The 27,388-nt window shown below is 43.8% G+C and overlaps 1 long non-coding RNA gene across 2 annotated transcripts in view; it reads right to left on the bottom strand.

Annotated features, from left to right (window-relative positions):
• The window catches only part of LOC135446160 (uncharacterized), a 434,639-nt gene that overhangs the window by 55,310 nt on the left and 351,941 nt on the right, over positions 1-27,388 (bottom strand). The window lies entirely within an intron of this gene.

Raw genomic sequence — 27,388 nt, 5'->3', positions numbered from 1 at the left:
GAGAGATGGCAAGAGGCAGCAGTGTAAAGGTTTTATCAGCATGAGTTGGGGATGACCACATTACTCATAGGTCACTGTGCTTTCCAGCTGACTAGCAACAGATGAAATAAGGAAAACAACGGCCTCAGGATCTCCAGGTAGCAGCTGCAGCCAAGGCTGCCTTTTCAGCTGCCCTTTTAGCATGGAATATGCAGGCACTGCTCAGAAACTGCCTGCCTTCCCATGCAAAAGGGAACCTGAGGGCCCACTGTCAAGGAGAACACCAAGGTAATGTTTGTGTTATTAGAGGGAGGAAGCCTTCAGATGCAAGGCACCTGGTTTTCCCTACAGCTTGCATACTTCCAGGATTTCCTAAGACTGAACTAGAAGTACATCAGAGATCCTTGTGGATCTCCAGCAGGAGGGCACCAGGGAAGGGTGCATTTATTATCCTGATGTCAATTCACAACTGCTAGACCAGAAAACAGGTGCAGTTCTTCATGTCCCACAGCAGCATCCACAACACAGACTTTGCTACCTAACAAAGATGTTAGGTATCAAATAAATCAAATAAAGATCGTTTATTTCTAGCAAAGTGATGCCGTTCTGCCAGGCTCTGCACAGAGACTTTGTCACAGACCGCTCACGTTCCTGGAAGGTGCCGTCTAATCAGATACACACCCGAGATCCCAACAGCTGAGGGGAAAATCCCACTGCCATTCCTGACACTTCTCAAATTAGCAGGAGCTTATAACCACAAGGATCTGTGGGATCCCTCTCCTGCCAGGGCTGCAGGCACAGGGGTAAGGTAAAGCCCTCCTGCTCTCTGCTGAATTCTCTCACCCTGCACTGCATTGTTGTTTCCTGCGCTCAGAGATCTCCTGCTTGTGTTTGAACTCTCTGAATACTCTCTTCAGCTCCACACAAGGAGCCAGAGGCCTTGGTAACCTTCTACCCCAGCAGTTCTTTTCCTGCAGTCAGGAAATTAGCTCTCTTTTTTTTTTTGTTTGCCTTTTTTTTCTTTTAATTGCCAAGAACTAGGGGAGTTCCCCCTTCCTGTGCCTGGTTTCATGCAGGGCTCAGATGGCAGTGGTTGGTGACAGCAGCAGAAAAACCCAAGCCACACCACTCACAAATAACAGTGCCACACTTTGGGTTTTATGTCAATATTTTGATAATTTCAGCTATTCCACATTCTCACTGGTATTGAGATATCTAGAAAACAATGTGTGCTTCAAGTAATTCAGAAAGCATCACGATAGGCCTGTGTGAACACTTCTTCTCATAAAAACTCAAATCAGGTTAAATTCTGAGACTTGATTTTCAGCTGATATAAACCCTTGAAGACAATGTAATTACTGGTATGACAGTTTTCACTCTGAAATGTCCTGGCCCCTCTGTTTCTTCCATGTGAGCAGAGGGAACAGGTACCAGCAGGGAAGGTTTCACGTCTCTGCCTCCCTGGTGTTCACACCAGGAGCTGATTTTACCCCAGCAGGATTTCTTGTTCCTTCATTCAAGAAATTGTCTTTTTTTAAAAAAAATGTAATCAACAAGAGAACTTCCCTTTCTGTTGTCCAACTTTGGAAAAGGAGCCTGATTTATATTTTCAGTTAAAAATCCTCCCAAAGTCATAAGAGGATGTGGTGGGAAAGGGATTAGAGAGAAAAGTAAGTGGCACCTCTAATATGTTTTACCAGGATATAGGAAGAAGATAAATATGAGACAGAAAAACAAGAAAATTTAGGAAAGAAGGGGGAAAACACATGAAAGGTGTAGTAATAAAGGAATCCCATCAGTAGCAACAACTCGAGGCAAAAAGAGGCCTGATGGATAGCTGGACTAGCATGAGTGAGGAAGGGTAAAACAAACCTTTCCAAAGCATGGAAAAAGAAAACCAAATTGTATTTATAAAAAACTAGTGAGAGAGAAAAAAAAAGTCAGAAGACAAATAAAACAGACAGGGAGGATCTCCAAGAGCACAAAAGCAGAGGTCAGTGCCCCATGGTCATTTCCTAAGAAAGGAGGAAGCAGAAGTGAAGCAAAATACCTAAATATAAGAGACTCCCTATAAACAAAGGGTACACTGATTGCTAGCCCATGATTTTTTTGAAGGTTTGCTATCAGCATATCTCCAATGATAAATGCCTTCACATGATGCCAGCTCTCTGCAGGCACAACTGCAGCAAATCAGTTCTGCCAGGCCACACATGAAGTGACAAGGAATCACTTCCCCCATTCCACGTGGCACAGCCCTGGTCCATGCACAGGCTGAGGATAAATCCTCAGGAAAGGAGCACAGGGCAGCAGTGTCCAGCAGCACAGAGGAGGAGAACACAAATGGGGAACAAAACTGGCAGTCTGGTGCTTCATTCCAACAATGACTACACAGGTTCATCTCTGACCAAGGCTCCTCATTCCATGTCCTGCTCCAGTTGCTCCATTTTGTGCCTTGGGCACTGGTTTATCAAGGCAGAAAAAATACTTCTAGATTGTTCTTGCCACACCCACCAAAACTGAAAATTGCCACCATCATCCTCTGAATGGCAACGGCATCCACAAAAATACTGGAATGACACAAACATGTTCAGGAGCTGTTTGGTGACTGCTGAGCCCAGGCTGGTGCTCTGTCACAACAGTAACTTTGTGTCATTCATTAAACCCCCTAAGCTCAAGCTAGTGTCCCAAACTGCCTTCTGAGTGCCCTGGAGCACAGCTCCAAGCTCAGTTTTCCATGGAGAGAGGAGCACCTGGTAGGGATGTGCAGGCCCAGTGCTGGGCAGGAATGGGGCTCCATGGAAGAATGGTGGATGGAAAGGCTCCATTTTAGAAGTAAAGATGTATGGGTGACCCTCAGAATTTGTGCAGAAGCTTGATGGGGTTAAAAGCTGCGCCCACTGACGTGTTTCCAAGCAGCCCCCAGGCATTATCCTGCACGTGGGCAAATGCTGTTCTCCCTCCCATCCCATCCGTGGGGTTCTGGGATTAACACCAATAATTTCAAAGGCAATATTCTGCCTATTGATCAGAGCCCCATTCTGGGAGGCAGAGATTCAGACTGACACTGAAAGCTGAATCTGCAATGTGTATGTGCACATTGACTTGCAACAAAAAAACCACAGATAGCCCTCTGTTTATCACCAAAGTCCAGTTAGATCCTGTGGTATCACCAAAAGACAACAGTCTGGCCCCAAAGCCCCCATCCCACAAACTCCCACTTTGTGCTGCCACAAAGAGGAGGATGAGCAGATCTTGTCCAGATCCTGCAGCCTTTACTCAGACCTCAACTGCCATGGAAGCATTGCCTTAACTCACCACAGCATCTTCACTATGAGCACTTCTGCCCATACCACCTTTGCCAATATAAAAACTGCTTTGGCTGGGGGGGGTTTGGCTTGTTTGTTTTGTGGCTGGGCTGGGGAAAAAAATGCAGGTTAATTTTTCTAATAATTTTCTAAATTTTCAAAAATGTGTATAGAAATACACTTTTTTTTTTTTTTCTGGAACAGACAGCTGAGAAACACAGAACAGCCTTTTTCTGTCCCCCCACACCCTTGCTCTGTACACCACCCCTGCTTTAAGATTAACTGTCAGTCTGTGCTACCCTTGAGGCCAGACATTCTTTGAATTTGGTTATTATATCAAGGTGCATTTGTGCTTCTAAATGGGCAGCTGTACTGTAAATGGAGCACAAAAGAGCAAAATTCAGCCTGCTCCAGCGTGGGTCCAAAGCCCAGCGTGTCTGCGATGCTGTAGGCTTTTGTTTCAAATGCAGATAGATAAACTACAGCCTTTTTTCCATGACGGTTATAATGCAGAATATGAAAAACTCTTGGGATGGTTTAAGCTGCAGGGTATTCTCCCAGAGTTCTGTCCAAAAATAATCTAGTAAAAATGTGGACAGAGAACCATCGACCTCTGCTTTCCCCCGAACATATGCAGCTCTGATCAGTCTGGTATTTCAAGAAAAACAAGGTCCTGAACCCTAATCCTCAGACACATAACAAAGCGCACTTCACAGCTGTGATGCACAGCTACTATCAGCTCCGAGGCCTGAGTGGGTCCCAAGACAATGCCTCCTTTATCACCCAGAGGACAAATATCTAGACAGCAATATTTTCTGCTTGAATGCTTCAAGCATCTCTCGCAACTCCTGACTGAAAGAGAAAACTGAGCTGAGAGTGTTTGCTGAGTGATTATTTTAATTTACTACTTGATGTAAATCTAAATGAACTGACATCCAGCTTGAGATGGACAGAAAACAATCATTGTGAAAAAAGAAAGAAGGCTAATATTACAATATCATTTGAGTAGCACAGGTTTAGGCAACTTTAGCAGTGGCAATGTAATAGATAGCGAGGCACGGTTTGCATTTCCTTTTCTTCACTCAATTACCATAATAAGTTCTGTAATTTTAGGGCTGTTTATTTATCAGGCGATGATAACAAAGACACTCAGAACACGGTGTCTGAATGCAATAGTACAAAGCAGCCCAGTGATGGCCCCTGCATGCAGAGGGATTGCTGATTCCCACACACCTGATTTTCCCTGTGTACCTGTGCTCAGAACCAGCAATATCCCCCTTTTTGCTAATTGCCAAAACGGCACACGCTCAGCCCCTGCCTTCTGGCACAGCGAGGGAAAGGCACAGGAAAGGAAGAAAACTTCCTGGTGAAGTTCTCCAGTGCTTTAAAAACCTGTCAAGTCACTCTGCTGAGCTTTCTGGTATGAACAATAGATTTGGGACCCGGCCTGCCTGCACCAGGGAATCTGTCACTGCTGCTCTCTGATCTGGGCTTCCAGCGTTTGATGGCTGCGCGGTGTCACAGAACAGCTGGAGGAGAGGCGCCCCGGCTGCGCCGGAGACGGCGGGAAAAAACAACAAACAAAAAGCAAAAGCCGAGGCTTCTTTGTGAGGCAGACACGGTTCTGGGCTCTGCCAGAGCCAGACGCGGCACCTGAGGCATGGGCTGTGATGCCCTGCACTGAGAGGAACAGGCATTGCTGCCCCAGCACCCCTGCCCAAAGGAGAGCCAGGGAGAAGAAGCAACACAACCCCACAGGGAAGTCCAGCAACAGCTCCCTGCCAAGGGGCTCACCATCTCCTGCAGCTGCTCACAGCATTTTCCAAGTGGAGACCACCTCCACGGGCCCCTCCAGTGGCACCACCAGTGGGGATAAGTGGGTGAGAGGCACCACAAGCCCATCACTCTGTGCCTCTCTCAGCACATCAAAGCCCGTGTTGCACCCCCAAGAATGACTGAATGGCAACTCTTCATTATTCTGAGATGCTTGTGTCAGTTTTTGGGGGATTTGTGGTTGGAAAGACTGATCTACATGCTTAATTTCTTGCCCATTGCCTTAGAAATATGAACCTAATGTGAAACAAAACTCACAGAGCAATGTCCATTTTGCATATACCAAGGAGCGATGGAAAATCCCATGACTGAATAAGAATAAAGGGAGTTGAATGAAAATGGAACTCAGTGGGTTTCTGTTGAGAATGCCACTCAACAGCCTGGAGGTTTTGGAAGAATACCAGGCCTTCCTATTCAAGGCCTTGAACCACTACCTTAAAGAAATCTCTGCAGTTCCTTCTTAAATTCTACAGGAGGCTCAAAAGCACGTCGGAAATATTTTTACTCGGTACCATAAGATGTTTTTCATCAGAGTAACATGCCTCTTAACCCATAGCCATATATTCAATTAAATTGCATGGGCATATGTGTGTTTATTTACATAATGTGTAAATGTATAGCTGGGTATATATAAACAAAAGGCTTTGCTAACAGGGAGGAACACACATGGCGGTGTAATTTGTGTATACGCACACTGTGCGACTGCAGCCGCTCACGTCAACACCATCCATCACCTGTATTCACCAAAACCCCGGCAGCTCTGCTCCACACGCTGCCTACAAGTCCACCACCATGATAATCTCCTTCCTCAATTAATTAAGGACAATTTAAATATTTTAAGCGAATTACATTAACATGACAAAACAGTAACATTTAAATTGTGGAGCTGCGAGGAGGAGAAAACCTGTGACAAAGTCCCTCTTTCAGCGCAGTTGTGGAGAAGGATCTCACAAATTGACAGTGTACATTATGCACAGCCTAACTGTGGACATTTTCTGTCAAGCACTTAAACAGAAAGACACAACAGCGGCTTCAGTGTGAAAAAGGAATTATCTGTGGGGGACTGGTCCTCACTAAGGGCAAGCCTGACAAGTCCAAGCAGGCACCTGGAGCAGCATTTAAAATAACCCTGCCACACCAAAGAGGTTCATCATGAAGCCCTGTCTAAATTACTGTGGGTTTGCACAGAACCTCCATTAACTACCCTCATGGAAAAACACTGTTAGCCTACCGGAAAGAGTATTTTTTAAGTGCCCCTGTCAAATACTGCTTCAGTAACAGGGCTACAAATACATGGTATGAAACGTCACAGATGGAAATGAATTTTTTTTGTTAGCTCTGTAGGGCTTCTTACAACGGAACTGAAATTTTACATTCAGGGCTCAACAGCAAAATAACATTTTCCCTTCTAGGGACAAAATTCTGCAAGGAAAGTTTTTGAGAAACCCAGCTTGTATTTATATCCTCCCCGTGCAGCCACTACGGATCTCGCACTCCTTCCACCGATGGAGTGACTGATTAACACATCCCGTTCCTGGGATTTGCAAAGTGAAGGCTGGATCCTGCCACACGTCCCTGAGTCAGCCTCAGTCACATGAGCAGCCCGCAGCAGGAGCAGGGATCGGGCCCTTCCAAAGGAGCAGAGCTGCATGAGCCCCTCCATGTGCCATGGAGAGCGATGATGCAGGGACATCCAAACTCAGGTTACTCGTGCCACGCATCTGGGAGGGATGTGGGACTTCCAGGAATAAAAGCAGGTTATGGTAAGGGCCATTCTTTTTCTCTACCAACCTCAACCATGCCCAGCATGTAATGTCATGTTATAGAAATTATGGTGACGTCACAAAGCACGAGCAGAAATTTCCTGAAAGCCCAAATTCTGGCTGAAACCCCCCAAGGCAGTTTTCCTGCCAATGAGAAGTGGAGGACCAAGCGCCCCACCCTGAGAGAAGAGGGATTGCTTACCCAGGAGAAAAACATCCAGGGTGCCAACATTTCACTGTGAAGACCACACTGCATTTCCTGTTGGCAATTCTTAGCTGTAATTATGGAAACTATTGCAATTAGGTTATTCTAATTATGAAAATCTATTTCCTTTTAAAGATTTCAGAGCAACCTTTTTTTTTTAAATGAAAAAGAACACATAAAAAACACTGAAATCCTTTGAATTCCTTCTTATGCCACACAATCTGAGCACAATTTATCTAGATAAGTTTTAATTATAGCCTTTCCAGAAAGACAGTACTCTGTATAAATAAAAAGAAATATAATTGATAAATGTAGTCAGATGGTACCAGGTTGTTTAAATAGACCATTAAGCTCAAAATGTCTAAAGTTAAATTAGATTGTATTCTCTTTCACCTAGGGCTTTTGTAAGGCACAACTGGCATGTATAGTCTTGTCCACATTAATTTTTACTGCCACGGTCAAAAAGCAGCATAAGTCTGCAGCTTGTGTAGAATTTTCTGTCTTTATTTGACGTGATCATAGTGGATGAATTAGCTCCCTTGGTGCAGAGAGTGAAAGAAGGTTAGTTGAGGGAAATAAGGAATTTTCAGAGGAAAGAAAAAGTTTGAGGGAAACATATGGTTTAAAGGCTCTAGCCTATTTCAGATCAAGCTGAGAGAGTTGAGATCTGTTGGTTCAGAGATCCAGTTCACTGCACATTCCTACTGTGCCTGCCTACTAATTGCATCCCATGTTTGTCAATCAAATATTTGCAATTAACAAAAATATTCCCTTAAGAGACATATAACAGAGGCTGCTAAGGATCCATTGCTTTGCTATTAGACTCGGCTCCAAAAAATAAAAAAAAAGGTCTTTAAAAATATTCTGCTGATGATGACACTGCCAGACACTTCCAGTCAAAACATTAACAAGCAGAATAGGTGGCATGGGGGCTTTTCAAAGAGATTTTTTTCAAAGAAGAAAAACTTTGATCCTAGTGTTTCTGACCCATCCTCCACCTCTGATTCTTCAATCTACAAGTACATATAGTGGTTTAATTTCACTCAGTGCATAACTTGCCTAAGGAGAAACGTTGATCTAGATTTTTTTTTATTTAACTCCAATTTAACTGATGCTCTAAAGCTGCCCTATCAGTGCATAATGCACACTCACACGAGGTTTCTAAGCAGAAACTGAAGAAAGCAGACTGGAATAATAAGAAATGCACAAGGTTCAGAGGAAACATTAATTTGTAAATAGGTAGAAACGCCAGTAATTTGTTGGGAATTGAAGACCTTCTGTATGAAACAGTGAAGCTTAGCAGCTGTGCACTGCTGTTTTATAAATCAATACTACATCTGAAGGAGGTGTTTGAATGCTTGTATCATTGTGGTTTGAGTCAAACAAAGTTCTGTGATAAGAAATGATCAAACAAAACAAACAAAATCCCTTCCCCTGTCTCGCCGGATAAATTCCAAACATAATTCCACAAGAGGGATAGAACATTGAAATCATCCACTTTTTTATAATTGCCTAAACCCCTCAGTCACAGGAAGATGATTGGATTGGTGATGGACTATTGTATTCTCAAAGACATGGCTGATGCCAGCAGAGAGCTCCTGCGGAACGATAACGGCGCCAGCATTCTCCCTGTGACCTGTGCTGGGCTTCAAAGCCCATCCCAGCCAAAATGCCGAGCTCCAGAGTGAGCATCCCTGGGACTGGGGGCTCCAGCCTCCCCTTCCACCTCCACAACTAATTCCTTCAGTGCCATGAGCAACCTCTTATCCTCACTGCTGCTAAACACAGGGTATAATGCACAGCCAGTGAATGAGAGGAGCTCATGCTTCGGCCAAGCCTAGCCAAGGAAAAATGTGCCAATGCAGCCCTGCAGGTACAGCTTGATTTGCAGATTTGCCTCATGTCAACACAGCCTGCACCTGCAAACAGAACCTTTTTCTTGCCATTTTCCAATTCTCCCACAGAAAATGAAGCAGAATCCCAGCAATGTTAATGATTTTCCCAATCAGACGTGATCTAAAATGCTGTGTGCCCCCATGACTGACATTGCTTCCTTTCCTCAAAGGCTGTAAGTAATCATGAAATGTTCTGAAGGCACAAAGGAGCTGCCTTCCCTTGCCTTTTTTTTATCTTTATAAACCATTTCCTTAATTTAGGCTGTGGCTTAAAAAACCCCTCAGCATCACAAAGCTCTGTCTTTGGGGCTGTAATACTTGCAGAGAATGGAGACAGCATTTGTCAAAACCCACCAAGCCCAGTTTCGGGAGCCTCGGGAAAGAGAGGGAGTTGGGAGAGCGGTGTCTGCAAAGCAATATCCTGGGAGACATCTGCTGGCCACGCCGAGCTCCGGTCCCCACTGCAGGCACCGAGACTGGGGCTCGGGACTTGGGGAGTCAAGGGGCAACTTGGTGGTCACACAAATCATAAGTGCACAGGAAACAAGGATCAACCAAGAGCCCTGCCTTTGGGCTCCATAAAGGATTTAGCAACATCCTTATTGTCTGACTGATTGCGAAAGGAAGCAAATCCATCCCTGCGACTGCAGGGAAGCGGCGAGCAGGGACAGCTGAGCCGCAGCCCACTCCAAGCCCGTGGGCACCACTCCAGCCCAGTGACCAGGGACGCTTCCCTGCCACTGCTGGATAAACACACTCCAAAGCTGGCACTGGCATCCCCCCCAGCTGCCTCTGTGCCCCTCGGGAGGCTCCAGGCAGATAAGGCAGGACACAAAGCTGGGCGGCGCAGGGAGCAATGGGGACAAGGCAGAGCCTGGCCAGCCTTCACATGCCTGCTGCTGGGGGGATTTTAAATCATGGGCTTGCATGGAAGAGCCCCGTTTGTAAACACCCAGCTATCATTTTGTAGGGGGTTGTCAGATTACAGAATCTTATCATCAAGTCTGAGGTGGGAAAAGAAGAGGAGGAGATGGAGGAGGAGGGTATTTTTGTTCCTGTCCTTCATTTCCTGATAAGGAGACACTTTTGATCCAAGAGATTTTTTTTCTCTCTTCCTTTTTTTTTTTTTTTGTTCAGGTTTTTGTTGTTGTTGTTTTGTTTTTAATTTGGTAGCATAAATTCATTTCACAAGATGCAGGTGTTTGAAAAATTTCAGAAGTTCTGTGGTTTTGTATTCCTGGGCTCATTGATGAGAAAGCTTACTCGTGATGACATGGTGAGCTGAAGCAATGATTAAAGGGCTATTGCATATGCTCTTCCCAGCTGAGTTGTTCTCCTTGTTGTTTTTAGAGCACACAGAAAGTGTCTGCACCAGCTGCTAATAAGCTCTTTTGCGACTCTAACATCATGATCTGATCACCCCAGAAGTGCAGAGTGGGAGCTGAAGAACTTGGTCTCAGCAATTTGCCAAAAACATCCCTGACATATTTCAGCTACCACGGAAAGTTTGTGACACTGCAAGGAAGTGAAAATGCCTCCGGAAGGTAGAACAGGAATGTGGGACTGGTGTTTGTGTGCACATGAGATTTAAAAGGCATGGGCAGAGCAGGGCCATGTGTGCTTTCAAAGGCACAAATGGGAAGTAGGCGCACAACTTCCGTCGGCTTCCAGTGACAGAACTATCCCTCGTGCCTTTGAAATTCTCCCCCTTTATTTACTGTTCCTTGGTAAAACCAGGGCTGAAAACCCAGTTTAAAAAGGATTGGAGCTGGAGTGAGGCTGCTTTGGGATTCTAATTGAGAGGCACAAGACGAAACCACCCCAAGACACATTTCATAATGCCCCAAAAATCAGCTTTTAACACCAAGCGCTCAGTACTTCAAATACAGGGTGCACTAATAGTATCACTTGACCTGACAGGGGGCCAGTTGAGGAATTCCCACTGGAGGGCAGAACTGGCTGTTATCCCTTGCTGGGCAGGAAGAGCAGGGCAGTCACACCTGCAGGTCCAACCTGTGGAATTCTCCCAGCTGAAGCCAGGCTGTGCTGTGTCAGAGGAGGAGAGAGCTCTGTGCATTGAGGGCAGGTGCTCTGAGGTGGATTTGGCTCTGCTTTTGGTGGAGGTGGCAGGAGCTGCTCAGTTCATGTGCTCACAGCGTCGTGCTGTCTCTGCAGGACGGCTGTGAGCAAACAGTCTGAGGATGTTTTAGCAGTGCATAGAGCTGCATATATTTGCCATAAATAGGAGTTTATTCTTTGGCAGACAAGCCAGCATTAGAGCTGCAAAAACACACAGAATATAGTAAGTGCCGGGGAAAAGAAAACCAAGCAGAGAGACAATCTGTGAAGCAAAGGAAATAAATAGAGACTGAACAGAAAGAAAACTAGGATGAGAAGGATGAGGGGAAAAACTAAAAAGTTACGGTGAAAAGGAAAGAAAAAGGAAAAAAGGAAGTCAGGAAAGTTTGGGATTCCTCACTTGTGGGAATGGCACAAATTCATCAGTGATGCTTTGTGTAGCTCTGGACACCCCAACTGCTTCTTCACCCAACTTCTTAAAAAAGCAACTGATTCCCAAGGCAATGGGACTGAGTACATTAATTTTTATTAATCCTCAGTCATAATAATGAAGACTGACCTATTAAAATAAGTACCACTGGATTTGGGGTTTTTTGCTCTTTTTTTCAATGAAGAAGAAACAAAGAAAAAATGCAAACCAAAAGTTTTAAGATGACAGCCAAGTCATGATGAGCAGCACCCATGAAGTGCAAATGTCCACCTGTGCTTAATCAAGAAGGAAACTTGACCAGTACAACATGTGGACATCCGTTGTCCCTACCCATTCCAACAGATATAACAATAAATTTAAAAAACAATTAAAAAAAATAAATAGGTCATATAATTCCTACTTTTTCCTGGTGTTTTTTCTGAATTTCACAATCCTGTTTACATGAGCAAAGATGACAACAGCAATTTCTGCTTGAAGACAAAAATCTGAGCTCAACAACCAAAGGCCAGCAAAGCCCCATTCTTTTCCTAGGCAGAGCTGAACTCAGCATTAATTAATTTAGGACACAACTTTCTGGAGCTCAGTTATTCCCTTGGGCAACAACTTTACCTCACATTAATTTACAGTTCAATGGCAATTTTATGGATACTTGAACTTTTATTACTGTCTAACCTATACAACCAGAGTTGAACAGATTTTGCTAGTAGAATAAATGATCACTTGGTTGTAAAATGAGTTATTGGAATTGCCTTTTCCATACATTACAGACAGTCAGAGGTGGCTTTCTCTGTCCCTGAGACCAGGTTGGGGACACTGCCCCACTGCCCCAACACCAGCAGGACAAAGCTCCCTGTGACCCTGACAGAGCCTCAGTGCCCAAACACAACACTCCCTCACTCCAGAACTATATAAAAAATTACATAAAAGACTGAAACAATCTCCCTGTTTTATAAACCAGACAGCTTTGGGAAGCAGGTGGCCCCAGAGCCACACCTGAGGGCACTGGCCTGTGCTGGGGGGTGCAGATGAAGAGCTGGGGTAGAAAAGCCTCTCCCAGAGCTCCTGTGACTGTTAAAAACAATGACTATGGGTAAAATTATCAGTAGCTTACTATTCTTAGCTCAGAGTATTTATCCTATGATATTGCTTTTATTACAGAAAACTCCTTTAGTATGTAATAAATACAATTAAAGCTGCTTTGTGCTGCTGGCTTAAAAATAGCCCTAGAATATGTAAAATAAATGCTGGGCAAATTATTTTAAGATTTTGGAAAGGACAAAATCCAGTGCAGGGAAAAACACCACCAGTACAAAATATTAATATCACCTCAGTCAATATTTCAGTTTTAGACAAAATTCACCTTGAAATCTAGCCATCAATTTCTTATAACACCAGAATTGATTTTTTTTTTTAAATCTAGTATTAACTTCATTTAAATCCAGTCTTTCTAAGTCTGTTGCACTTCAGAAAATGTAGCTGAATGGAAAAAGGGCTTTTTTCAGCTTTAAATCCCATTTGGTGAGTAACAAAAATAATGGAATCTGCATCTCAGCCGAAAGAATCTGTGGTGCACATGACCTCCCTGTGGGATTCTCCAAAGGCTCCAAACACCCCCTTGGTGCAGGATCTCTCCTGGATGGAAGGGACTGAGATTTTCAGTTTTAAGAATTTGGGAGATCCAGATGCAACAGTGAAAAGTGGGAGGGAGTTTGCGCTTGAGGAGAATGGTTTTATGAAACCCTTCAAGTATTTAAGAATTAGAGCTATTAAATGCATGATCTATGACTTTTAAAGCTCTGATCTGCCTAATCTTTCTTGCATCCCTCTCCCCCAAAGGCATTAATAAAGCCCAAATTAAGCCATGCCAAATCCTCATTTTCCATCTGAGTTTGATGTTTCAAAGGCTCTGCTGTTCTACCTTTGTTTTGACACACAAAAATGTCACCTCTGCTTGGAATTGTGCATATTTGGCAAGAAAAGAGGAAATAAAGGCTTCCCCTGCATTGTAAGCTGTGTCTTACAGTCTGTCAGCAATCAACAGGGGCAGATGTTAAACTCACCATCCTCTCCTAGAAACTGGTGTTTAATTAATCAAATGCCTTTCTCTCCCCTAAGGTGTCTCTAAACCAGGAGGTCCTGCATATCCATCAGCCACTTTCTCCAGAGGTGTGATAAAAAACTATCCCAGACTTAGACAGACCCAAAAATCCCAAAAATGAGTCCATGTCTAATCTAGACTTCACCTGAGCTGTGCAGACACATCAGCACATCATCAAAGGCATCCTGGGATTTCTCTGACTCGGGAACTAAGTGGAACCAAGTCCCTCTTTTGCTTTCTTTCAGACCCAAAGAACAACTTCTGTTTCCCAAAGCTCTTCTTTCCCCTTCCACAATTGTTATTGGTCTAATAAAACATTTTATTTCCCTTCACAGCATGATTATAGTCAAGGAGTATAAAGGCCAGTGCAGCATTTGACTAATCCAAATAAGATTAGCAGAGAAGCACCTTAATATTTTGCAAACCCAAGTTTTTTACCTTCCACACACAGGTAGTGCCACTTCCCCACCATCGCTTTTAACCATTTCAGTGGAAAGAAAAGAGCATGAAATGAAGAAGAGGAGGAGTTATTTCCACCTGTGCCACCACTGGACAGGACCAATTCAGCAGCAGGCTCTGGACTCCAGGAGTTGGTCCTTCCAAAGGCCTTCCAGCTGCAGCTGGACACCTGCACCCTTTATTTCCTCCTTTCCAAGCATATTCTGTTCCCCACCCACCCCATCAGGCCCAGGGCCAGCCCTAAAGCCCCACCTGAGCTCTGAGGAGCTGCGCTGGGGAGCGCTCACCTGCCTCTGTCCAGTCCCTAAATCATCCATTTCTCCTCTCCCCATCAATTTATCCACTGGAGGAAGGCATTTCATACACTGAGCTGTAGTGTCTGTTATTTGATGGTAATCGATTAATTTTTAACTATCTTTCAGCCCTTTGATGTTCTATAAATAGCCTAAGCTAACAGAGACTTCTTCTTACTCAGAATGCAGATCCACTGTGAGGTTATTTGAAAGAAAAGGAGGAGTCTGGTGTAGTGTGTTTGTTCAATGTGTTATTAACTCAGAAAGGAAATTGAGCTATAGTGAACTATGTAGATCTGATTCTGACAGCTGCAAACAATCCATAGTGAAAATGACTCAGCCTAATTCACATTTTTTAATTATTTTCTTCCCCACTTTCTTCTGCAGACAGATAAAGGGTTCAAAATGACCTTGAATTGAAAACCCTGGATTTATCTTAGTGTTTTCTTATTTCTTAGCGCTGTATCCAAAACTTCCTCACTGGGAAGTCAGCAAAATAGGGAAAAAAACCCAAACAACAAAACACCTCCTGTCTGATGCACCTCCTCATTTTGCTTCCAATACTTCCCAGACAGTGCTGTGGGCAATGTAAGTTGCTCTTCAGAAATTCAGTTTGGAGGGCTGGGATAGACACAAACCCTCAGTTGTGGTGGGGAACTCAGAAACATTAGTGGCCTTTTTTTTCTTAATTTACATTTTCCCTGTTAGTTCACCCTGAGATCCCAACGGCACGATTTACTAATTAATTACTATTATTAGCTAATGGCAGTGAAAACTGAAATTACTGCCTGCCTTAAGCATAACAAAACTGACAATAAATCTGTGGTGTGTGAATCACTTCCTTAACCAAATGCCAGCAACGGTGGCTTGGTGCTTTCCACAAACACACCTGGCACACATGGAGGCACAGCCTTCATGTTCCAGAGCATTCCTGGGCACTGCCAATACAGGGCACCACCAGCTTTGAGAGGGTTTCATCCTCTTTTTCTGACTAAAAAACCTGGGTGCTGCTTCTTCAGAAACATAGGCTGGACTTGGCCTTGTGAGCAACAATAATTTACCTCCTGCTTGTCACAGCAAGTGACAATCACTGAGGCGGCTGCAGCTACTTGCTAAATGTATGCAAACATTTTAGGGTTTACATTTTGGGCAGTTTTCCATGTCCAGATCCTTAAATCCCCTCCAGATGCCCAAATGAGCGCCCTGGTTTGCAGAAGCCCCTCTGTGACAGCCCCCAGGAGCATTGCTGTGCAGGAGGAGGTGTCCACTCTGAGAGCAGGTGTGTGGCTTTGTGTCTGCACGCTTGGGGATGGCTGTGGAACAATTATTTTCCCTCCCAGTCCCGAACAGTGGGTGGTCACTGATGTTAGACCGAAATCAATAGGTAGAAAAGAGATTGTTTACAGAAGCATGACAATGACTGGGTCACTCCAGAAGGAAGTTTGCATCGTTCTGAGAAGAACACACTCAGAAATGGCTGTAATTTAGTGCTTGGATACCAGAGTGACTGGGAACTGCATAGACAGATTAGGCAAAAATTAAATTTGTTTAGACAGATAAGATGCGAGAGTCAGATCAAAGAAATCAGCTTCAATGTAGTGCAGGGAATACTTTCCCACCCTCAAAAAGTGTACAAAAGAAAGCAAAACCAAGAAGCTGCCAGCCAAAATTACCAATGCAGTTCCATTTAACAAAAAATCAATATTACAATAAGATGCCAGTAATGAAAGAAAAACCGCAGCAGTATCTCAATAAAGATTACAAATTACAAGATTATAAATGGAGAGCCACAGTCATTTTGTACAGACAAATATGACCACAGGACAACTGGAGGCCAAATGATGGTTTAGGAAAAACGCCTGCAGCTTTCAAGAAGGCCAATGGGAGAAGCAAACATGCATCTCAGGGCAGGATTTGGCTCTAGGACTCACTCATGAGTAATTGTGGCAGGGAGATACAGAATAGCACAGAAATAAAAGACCTGCTCATTAGAAACCCATCCAGCCAGACCCACAGGGACAACCTGATGTAAAATCTCCATCATTTGTCATTTTCAAGAACCCGGTGCCAGTCTTGAGATATTTGTAAGGTACCAAAACTGGGGGGTTTTAATTGTAATTTTCTTTTCATCCATGGAGCTCTTAAGTAATTTACAAGTCTTTGACAAAGGCTCCAAAACCTGCCCCTACAAAAGCCAGGGGTGAGGATGATGCTGCAATGATGTTGGATCCATTTTTCCAAAGAGAATAAAACAGGTAAAAGCACACAGCTTGTTCTGCAAACCAGAGGTACCACAGCTAAGGAACGTTCCAGTTGACAGTGTTGCAATGAGGCAGAAATAAAGGATGGACCACAGGACTTTTGGCTTGCAATCAATTGCCTTTGCCCTCAGCCCATCTCAGCTCTTGTGCAAAAGCTGATTTAAACAAGACAAATGATGGAAACAATAAAAATCCCCACCTCACTTTGATTCTGGCGCATCCCTTTCATCCAATCACTGCATAAATAAAAGGCAAAATCTGCCCTGTAGAACTACAATTCCTTTCTGTTCCTGCAGTGTCACCCAAGCCCACACTTAATGGATGTTTGTTCATTCTCGTCCTCTTTATTCCATTTAACACACAGCAATAGTCTCACAGCACAGAATATTGTCAACACGTTTATTTCTCAACAGGCAAGTTGAAGAAAACCCAAATCGAACCAGATTAGAGGGTCAGGACAGACACAGAATGGAATCATGAGAGGGAATGGTGGAAATGACTGAATTAAATATGTAGATAACAGCTCCAGAGCGAGGCAGAAAGTGCAGGTGGTGCCATCAGGGCAGCACACACTACAATGGAGTGGGAGATACGTACCAGAGCTGGGAAGAGAAGAGATCACAAAGAAAATACGGATTGAAGCCAATAAACTGCAGGAAAACTAAAATCAAAATGATAGGTGAAAGAAATGCATGTATCTGCATTGTGAGGAGTCCATTGAATTGAGCAAATGATACTCCTCCTGGGGGAATGATTCATTACCATATGGAAAAGACCTAGCCCATGATAAAGGATGGGGGGAAACCACTGAATAGCAGAATCTACCTACAGAAATTGAAAAAGAACGTTCTTGTTGAATTGTGGCAGAAGTACTTCAAAATTCCGACGGGCCTGACTAACGCAGATAGGGAGGGGAGGGGAAAAAAGCATGTTAAAATATGTGATATCATGCCTACAAGCAAGGGTGAAGGTCGAATCAGAGAAAATTTAAAATGCGCCGAGAAACAAGCAGCATCAGCAAGAGCGGTGCCAGAACGAACAGATTTTATTCATCCCTACTTCAGGACCTAAAAAGGGGGGTGGGGGGGAGAAATATTGGAAGTCCTCCTTACTTGGGGGGCTGTGTCTCCATGCCACTGACCTACTTCTACTTGAAGCACTCTGCTTGGAGAGACTCGCTAAGGCTCGAGAAAAAGGTCTTATACCACAACAATATTGTGCTACAACAGTGCCCACAGTCTGGCTGCTTGGGGATTTATAAGCCAAGCTCACAAATAGACAGTAATGAGTTACTCACCAGAGGCTGTCAGCAAAGTTGCTAATTAGTACAAATGGTAGTAGATCTTGTAATGCTGTCCCCTGCTTTAGTGGGAACAGTTCCAAGACCACCTAACCTGTATCTCACCGGATTAAAGACAGATTGGCTCCCTTTAGTCCAGCCTGCCATTTCTGGGGGTTTTAAAGCATGAGACAGAATCAGCATTAGAAGGATAACTCAGGAGCAAACTTAACCACACAAACAAAGTGAGTCAGTTCCTGGGGAGACACCCCACGTGCAGAAAATAAGTACTCCTCCCTCTCCTCACGGAAGAGCCAATGCACCCATGTCAACAGAAGCCCTTCAATTGAATTTTGCAAGAACTGGGCCAAGTCCCAGGGCTGTGAGTGCCAGTGCTGCCATGGGGAGCAGCACACCTTGAGCTCCCCAGCCTGCAGAGCTGACAAAAGCCTTCTGCTAACCAGCAGCCCTCAGGCTTCCAGTACAGATAAAACCAACAAAAAGGCAATTAAATGGGGCACAGTTTTAATGTGCAGCCTTCAAACAGGGAAACACTTCATCTTCTCAGAATTTCATAGGACCACAGTAAAAAACTGTTGACATGTTAAAGCCACTATTAAGAAATATGATGCTAAAAGGGAAATAAGAAGAATTATTGACTGGTTATTGCAGTTTAAATATCTTTATTATTTAAGAAATGCACCAAAGTTGCATTCCTGTTCCCTCTGCAATGAATGTACAGAAAAACCAGCACATCACATTGTAGAGTTTTTCTGGTACTACTTCCCACAAAAAGAACCAGGTTTTAAAAACCACTGACCTGTCTGGCCATTGAAAATCTAAGACATTTTCTATTAAAATATGTCTTTCTATCAGCAGAAATATTTTCTCTAATATTTTCTGCTGTAAAAAGTCCTAGGAAATTAAAACAGATCAAAACCATTTCATATGTATTAAAATAACAATTTAGACAAGAGGGGTCAGTAATAGAAAGGTGAGATATCTACAACTGGAGCCAAGTTACAGAAAGGGTGAGCCATTTGTAGCCAAGTTAAACAAGACACAATTAAGGTTAGCTTGGCTCTGCTGGTTTGTGTAAACCCACACATGAGGGTTGTGGGAGACCTTGGCCTTTTCCTGGACTGTGTTGTAGGCCGGGTTCTGCTTGGAGACATCACACCTTCCCACCCATTCCTCACACCTGGCCTCTTATCACACCCTAAATGTTTGCCCCAAATGGTGCATTTTGTTGACAAAAACAAAGGCTGATGGGGATTGCATCCAAATGTCTACCAAAATATTTTTCAGCGGCGCAGACGTTTCACTAGATGAAAAAAAATCCCCAAAATTGTTTATTTCTACTAGAAATCTATCTATATTGTAAAAAATGAATACATTTCAGTTCTATTCCCCTCCCAAAGCAAACAGGTGTATTTTGTACAGTTATTTTGTACAGTTCTGTCCCCATGTTATCTCACAGACACATCCCATGGCAATTCCCTTCTACCACTTTGCAGCCCTGGCACAGCACACGTGGAACCACAGAATGTCATCTTGGAAGGTCCATGATCCAAGGACCTCCAAGAACCTCATTTCAGGAGTGCTGGGCAGCTGCCTCCCCTCAGCAGCCTGGAGACACAAAGCCTGGCTGGGGAGTCAGAGCCTGCAGTGTGCCCAGAGAAAAGAGCAATGTGCTACAGTTCCTTGTAGTAACCAGGAATAACACACTTTTTTTTCCCCCCTCTGTTCAGTGATTTCATTGCAACTCAGGCTCCTAAATGCTTTTATGGATCCAGGCCAAGACATATTCAGTAATAGATACTGAAACAGATTATTTCATGAGCCAGTTCTGTAGGTTAATTCACATAAGTGAGAAAACAGTTCTGATTGAAGGGCGGAGTGATTTTTAAAAATTTGATTCATACAGAAGTGTTAACAGCCTTTTGCTTATACCCACAATTGCTGAACAGAATAGAATCAGTGGAAATGTTATTTCCAAGTACTGTGGTGTAAATAAAACCTCCTCTCTCTGACTCACATCGTGAGTCATTTTTGTCTGTACGTTTTTATGCCGAGGAGGGACATAACTCCGAGCATTCTCCTCATGGAGAGCTTCTCGTGTCTCATATTCTCTGTTGCTCTTGGGCTTTGTGGACTCTTAAAACCTCTAGCTCTAGTAATTTCCCTTTTGTTTACTGTAACCTCATCCCACTTGTTCAGCTTGCTGGCACAAGTGAAAAAAAGACCTGAAGTTATATCAGTTACAGAGCTGGCACTTGTTAGGGAATGATATGGAAAATGATAAAATAAGCAGGAAAGGCTGCATTAGAGCAACAACACCTAGGCAAATTTACACCTTGTGTGTGCAATAACTGTAGGGCATTGCCAATTACTTCAGCTGAAACTGTCTCAGCACCTCTTTTCTAAGGACCTTGCTGCTCACGCTTTTCACCAAACCATCCTCATTTGTGCTCTAAAGGCTGGCCCAGCCTGTGTGTGAAGGCGAAAGAGGAAGAGGAAGGAATGGGAACTAAATCCAGCCACATCCCCAGCACACATCTGTGAGTGCCGTCTCTATTTTTAGCTATGAGAGCCCTGTGGGACAGAGTGAGAAGCGACACACCTCACAGCAAGGATGGGGAGTAGGCGAGGCTGTCCCTGTCCCCGCTGCCATGGCTTTGTGCTGGCCACCCCTCACAACCAGCCAGGCTCAGAGCTGGGCTCAGGATGTACCTGCCCAACACAGGTGCCGCAGGTGAACAGGTTTGGGACAATTGTTCATCCCTCAAACACCCAGAATGCTAAATGAGACAAGAACCTAATGGGGGGAAATTCATTGTTGTCAGGTGCATACGAACAAACACGTTACAGAGCCACATTCAGGCGAGGGTCTCGATTAACAGGTTTAAAATACAATATTATATATATGTATATATCCAAAACCCTCTACCCAAATACACACCAGAGACTTGGTTTGTGGAGAGGGTGCTTCTAAATCCACGTTACCCAACACAAGGAAGAGTGATGCTAATTTCTTAATTCTGGCAGATTATGATGACCTAATTTTTTTGCCTTCTGTAAAATAAATGGGAGCCAGGGCAGGTTTTGAACAAGTCAACCTTGTTTGCCAAACAAATCGGTTGCTCAAAAATATTATGGACATTAGCAGGAGATTACTTTCTTGGTTACTGATTCTTGGTGAGAAATAAAGTTAAATAGCGGGTATTAGAGGAATACCATGTGTAGCAACTCACACATAACATGAGAATACTTTTAGTTTACTTCCCTGAGTAGATCCAGCTTTCCCCAGGGCTTCCATGACCAAAGCAGTGTGTTCCAGTGGGCACAGCTCTCCGCAATCCCAGCCAATGGATCAGCTAACAGCCGAATACGTGAGATATGCACCAATAAAGCAGCTAGCAGGTGTCGTCTTGGAATTCCTTAAGTGTTCTTAGCAAGCCAGGTGCCCACAGGAAGGAGGCAATTTAGCTATCAGTTATATCTTTACACCTGTTTGCAAATGCTGATCCAGGCCCTCACACCGAGCACTTAGCCAATAGGAAGCTAATGTACAGCAGTGACTAATTGATAATTAAAGAAACCTTTAGGAATACCATAAAATATCTGGCACAGGATTCTCTCATCCACTTAGCAGAGGCTGCTCTGCCATGCACTTATCATCCCGCTCTGCTAGTTTTCATAACAATTAAGATGGTGAATCTGTGTGAATCAGGGGTTCAGTTGCAATTTACAGAGCACTGTCTGTGTTTTATTGTTGTCTGATGGCTCCTTCTTTAGTCTGCGGAGGGGATCACTCTATTACTGTGCTTTCGACGGCTCACAGGTTGGCCCTTGCCCCTCTCTTTCATAAAGTAAGTATAATTAGATGATAATGCCCTTCTTGTCAAAACTTACTGCTTATTTAAGCCTGCAGTAATAATTTCGATTTATTAAAGATTTATTCAGATAACATTATTATCACTGTTTATTCAAACAGACATTCTTTTTTCTTTTTCCTTCCATTTTTTTTTTATTCTTCCAGGGGAACAAAAGAGATAATTCCTGCAAACAGATGTAACAAACCTGTCAAGTTCTCAAATGGTTAAGTTGAGCATTTTACTTGGAAAGGCTGACAAATTTTCTTCACTTCAAAATATCATTAACACCAATAACACATTTGCCCAAGCCTATTTCTAAGTTGTAAAAAAAGATTGCTACAGATTAAGACCCTTGATATAATGCTATAAGCTCCTAACAATGGTATCTTTTATAGTGAAGAGCAACTGCAGACACAAATTGCCCCCTTTCCTGCACCTTTTTCACAAAAATCAATATTAAAGTAGTAGCTGCCTTAACTCTCCCATAGACTATATGAGAAAAAACCACAGCCACGCTTAGGACAGTTTAGGTCAATAAAGAATCAATACTGTGGTTGAATCTGTAGAAAGATAAAAGACTTGGAACTCACTACACTGTGCCCTATTGTTTCTCTCTATTTTGAAAAGAAACTCAAGTGCTCACTTTTTTTCCCCTTAAACCAGCAATGAATTTTGTGTTTGTGGGAAGCGAGGGAGGTCACTGGAGGCTGCATGTGGCTTCAGTGCCTGCAGACAAGGGGTCTGATCTTGTTCACCCACACCTCCCAGCCAGTTCCAGGGGAGCCCAGGGGGCGGCAAGAATGCGGCGCTGGGCCCCTGGAAACCAAAACACTGCTCCGGCTCCCATCAAGCCCAACTCATTTATTAACCATGGAGAGACTGCCCAGAGAAACTGTGCACTGCAAGGGTTCTTATCATGATTTCCAGCTCCCTGGCTGTTAGGAAGAGGAGAGCTGATTTTGAGCAGAGAAAGCTCTCGGATGTACGGGGCAATTGCTGGACACGTAGATCCCGCTCTAGGGCTGAAGGCAAGCTCACCTTACACATCTCACCTGGTGATTAGACAAAATTTCAATTCCCCTGTGAAAAAACACAGGTTCAGAGGCAAATAAATATCTCACCAGGCACACACACATCTCCCTACACGTGGTTTGGATTTGTTTCCCTCTGCTTTATCCCTTTCAGTGCACTGAGCCTCCTTTATAAGCCTGAGAACTGCAACCATATACCTGTCTGGAGAGTAACTGAACATGAAAAAATATTGGTTTGTGTGGACTGGAGAGTTCAGATAAAAACAATTTATGAGCCCAAATCTTCCAAATTCTTTACTTGAAGATGCACTTTGTTATCCTACAAGGGGCAGCTTCCAGCACTTCTCAGCTTACAGCCATAGCTCCTACTTGCAAAAGCTCAGGGAAAACCTAGATAAAGCTGGAACTGCAGCTCCTCACAAAGATTGGTGAGGATGTGGGTAGCAACAGAAAGGACAGCCACAGTTTTAAATGCACTTGGCTGTTGAAAGAAATGGCAGCACTCTTGGAATGCTGGGGCTCTCACAGGGAACACTCCCACCCCGATCCATAGTTTAGTGAGGATTAGAAAAAGCAAACGGGTGTTTCTAACGGGTGTTTCTAACATTACAGACTGAAATGTTCCTGCCTCCAAGAGGCACTGAAGAACAGTTAACAACAGTGTCTCGAGACTTTGAATGAAGAGCAAATGCAATTCTTCTACTCAGCATTAACAGGAGTTTTTTGCTAAAAAATTAGTTGTTATTAATAATAATTAATGCTAGTATTAATATTATCAGGGTAAAATTCTCTTTCTCTTTCTATTGTCTGGCTCTTTTTCTACAGCACAAGATTATCCTGACCTCCTCCTTTCCCACTGCAAATACAGGAGACATGGAAAAGGGGGGCAGTAAATGCATAAGCACAGCCAGGTGATGAAGGAGTGTCTGAGGTGCTCCCAGTACATCACACCATGGCGAAGTCTGAGCACATCCACTCTGTTCTAGCCCTGGCACTGTGATGGGAAAGAGACAGGTGAATACACAAATAAGCAGAGTTTTAGGGTTAGAATCTCCATGGTTTTAGCAGGACATTGTGGAGATCCAGTGGAGCCTTCAGCCAAAGTTGCCTTGAACATCCACCACCAGAGGAAAAAAAGAGCAACCTTTATAAATCCAACCATTTTTCCTCCAAGCCCTGGACTTTTTTCCCCTATCCAAATACACTCTTCCTAAGCCTTTGTGCCTAAACAATGTTTTTTTTCATTATTTTGCCATCTCCTTCCCACCCAGTTGTGGCTCATCTCTCTCCCTAGCCCTGACTATGGTTTTCATCCTCACTGACCATTTTCTCAGCTCCTTCTTCAGGGTCTACACTAATCTTAGACCTCTTCCAAACCTGAGGTGAGGCTCTGCCACAGCATTCCCTTTGGATGGCTCTGGTGATGTCTGTCTGCCTGCTGGTGCTCCCACAAAGGGCTGGAGAGGGAGATGAACCAGGAGGTTTAACACAGCTTGTCAGATGGATTGGGCTCCAAAGAAATCAGACTTTGTGATTTGGGAGCTGGGGAAGAGCAGCAGAGTGCAGTGACCTCTTTCACTTTAATGACACAGAGATGCAGTTGCTCTGCAAAGAGCTGATGTGGATTCAGATTTTAGGGCTCTCCAGTTGATTGTTACCCCTGCTCTGCTGGTACCTTAAACAGCCAGGGAAAGCAGCTTGTTCCTTTTGTGCTGAGGCAGCTCAGGGAGCTCTCAGACACCCACCCAGCGGGGTCAGTGCTGCAGTTTGCTCCCAACAAGGCGTGAGCCTTTTTGGGTCAGACCATGGCTTCGGTTCCAAAAAAGATCTTCCTTTCCTCAACTTGCTACTAGCCCATTTCATCAAATCCACACCAGACAAATTCAGTATTTCAGCCTTGCAGCAGGGATCAAACAGCAGGCTCAACGAGAGAGTAGGCTCTGAGCAATTCCCCCTCAGTTACTCTGTCCCCAGCTGAACAATGCCAGGACTAATCCTGCTCTCCTGACTTCAGCAGCACAAGGTCAAGTGCAATATCATTATCTCCTGGTTTGATTTACACTAAATTATAAAATCAGGGCTTTGAATTAAATAGTGTGCAAACATCAAGAACTTAACAGTTAATTTCCCCCGTATCTCCAACAAGATCTCTTACACTTCCCCTTTTCAATTAACACCACCTTTCTGAGTCAGTTCCTGAGATGCATCTCTGTGCTTGTGTGCTGGTGTACAGGGCATGCTAAAAGTCTGATCCCTATTATAGCCTGGAAGACAAAAATAATTGTAGCCTTCCTTGATTTTTGTTAAAGGCAGAAACAACAAAAATTAATCTTTACACAAACAACCCAAGGGAGTATTCAGTGGGACTTTTCAATCTATTCATGATCTGCAATTCCCAGCCCCCAAAGTTTCCATGTTACAGCTTAATATCTAGGGACTCCATATGTTGAGGGAACACAGCAGAACCAAAATGAGCTGAAAAAAGAATGCATTAGATTCAAACATGGGATAAAACAGTACCCAAGGAGCCCTTGTTTCATTTTCTCTACCTGGAACCATGGGACAGTGCAGCCATCTCAGTCTCATTCAAGTGTAACATTTCTTTTGAATATGACAGTGGTGGTGACCTTGTCATTAACTGATGCTGGTAGCAACACTTCAGCTTTCATAATTCAGTTAATTTTCCAGCCAGTGGTTACTGAACCCCCAATTTAACTTCAGTATAATTAAACTGTATTAAAAATAATAATAATAAAAAATCAGCCCACCCTCTACTCAATGCTTAACTGGAACTCACTAAAACAAGGAAGTTTTTGCAGTTATGGTGTAAGGAGAATTTGTCCAGAATTTTTATGGACACTGAGATGGTAGACAGTGCTGCCCTAGTGTGGCCAACATTCCCCATGCTTTGAGCAGAGAAGTGAGGCAGGGAAGGCATTTCCTACACCTTTGAAAACCTGACCCTAATCTCTTTTTTCATACAAATCCTGTGCTAAGCACACTTAAGATTCTTTCTTTTTCTCTCCCTCTACGGCTGGCAATGACCACCAGAAACCTGAGAATGTTGCTTATTTCCTGGTGGATTTGTGCTCTCCTGCTTGGCCAGACAAGTCATCAACCCTTCCCTTTTGCCACTCTGCTCCCCAAACCACCATTTGTGTGCACTCAATGAACTTTGCAAGGCAGAGGCTGATCTTGCTGCCTTTCCTTCGTGGTCTCCTCCAGCCCCCCCATCCCATCCCATCCCATCCCATCCCATCCCATCCCATCCCATCCCATCCATCCCATCCCATCCCATCCCATCCCATCCCATCCCATCCCATCCCTGTGCTCCTCTCCCTGTTTTCCTGCACTCTGGGAACACCTGTGGGTTCTGTAGGGGTCCTTCACAGGGGCTCAGCAGCAGCACAGTGACATGAGAATTGATCCCAGAGAGGAAGGAGGGACAAACAGCTGTTTTAGAGGTGCCAACATGTTCTTCTCTGCCATGTTCTTCTCCTCTCAGCTTAAAGTCATTCAATCAAAACCAGGTTTCAGTCATTCTACCTCTCCCTCTTTCTTGAGAAAAAACAAACAAACAAACAAAACTAAAAAAGAAGCTTGCCTGAGGAAAATCTAAGGACCTACAAATTCAGCCCTCTGAAAGCTGCAGAGTAACATAAATATTAACCCATCCCCTTCCCATTCTCTGCCTGTAGTCCTGAAGCAGTCACAGGGACACCTCCTGAGGTATATTCAACTGGTCCAACCAAAATCTTGTTTTTGCAGCAGCTCTGCACACCCTGTTCCAGCTCAAGGGCAGCATTTTGGGGCCAGGCTGACTCCTGTAACAAAGATGTGAAAGGTGACAGAGCCGTGCCTTTAATTACACTGCTGGCAGCAGATGCACTTCAGCAACAGAGACAGAAATTGGAGAACATGGAGCTGGGCTCAAACTAGAAGATGTGAGAGTTTCAATTAACACAATCCTGCATGATTTAAGGAAAATATTCAGGAGCAGTATTTATTTAGCCTGCAGCCGAAGTCCATTACTGAGAATTACTCTTAATTAGAGTTGTGCGAGGTGGGGAATATCCACTCCTATCGTGATTCTTTCACCCACCACATGAGCTACCAAGTTTGCTGAGCCTCTGGCAATTCTAGTCTGGTTAGAAAAACAGCCAGATGATAAAAGGATTACTTTAAACATGATAATCTAACCAGTAACACACAGAAAAAAATATTTGCTTTCCTTGTCCTTATAATCTGACAGCCAGCATCATCAAAGAGTCTGTGTGAAAATATTGCCCCAAAACCACATGTGAGAACAAGGTTTGCCAAACACAGAACCACTCCTAAAGAAACACTTTGTCTCAGGTTTTCCTGTCATTAATTGATAATTTCTCTTCCTTGGATAAACACAACCCAGAATGTTCCTTTCTTAGTGGCAGCCCTAAATCGGGACTGGATTCAACACCCAGTGAAATTTTGGGCAGGGTAACAAGGATATGTCCTCACCAGCAACGTGAGACAGGTATGGAGCGTGGAACTATGGAGGAATATCCAGTTGGGAAGAACAACAATGTAGGAGAAGTCAGCTTTCATCACTGACAAAATCCAA

The sequence above is a fragment of the Zonotrichia leucophrys genome, chromosome 3, assembly GCF_028769735.1.
Source record: "Zonotrichia leucophrys gambelii isolate GWCS_2022_RI chromosome 3, RI_Zleu_2.0, whole genome shotgun sequence".
Lineage (NCBI taxonomy): Eukaryota > Metazoa > Chordata > Aves > Passeriformes > Passerellidae > Zonotrichia > Zonotrichia leucophrys.
Note: the sequence above shows the minus strand (reverse complement) of the source record. Positions and strands in the feature narration are given on the sequence as shown.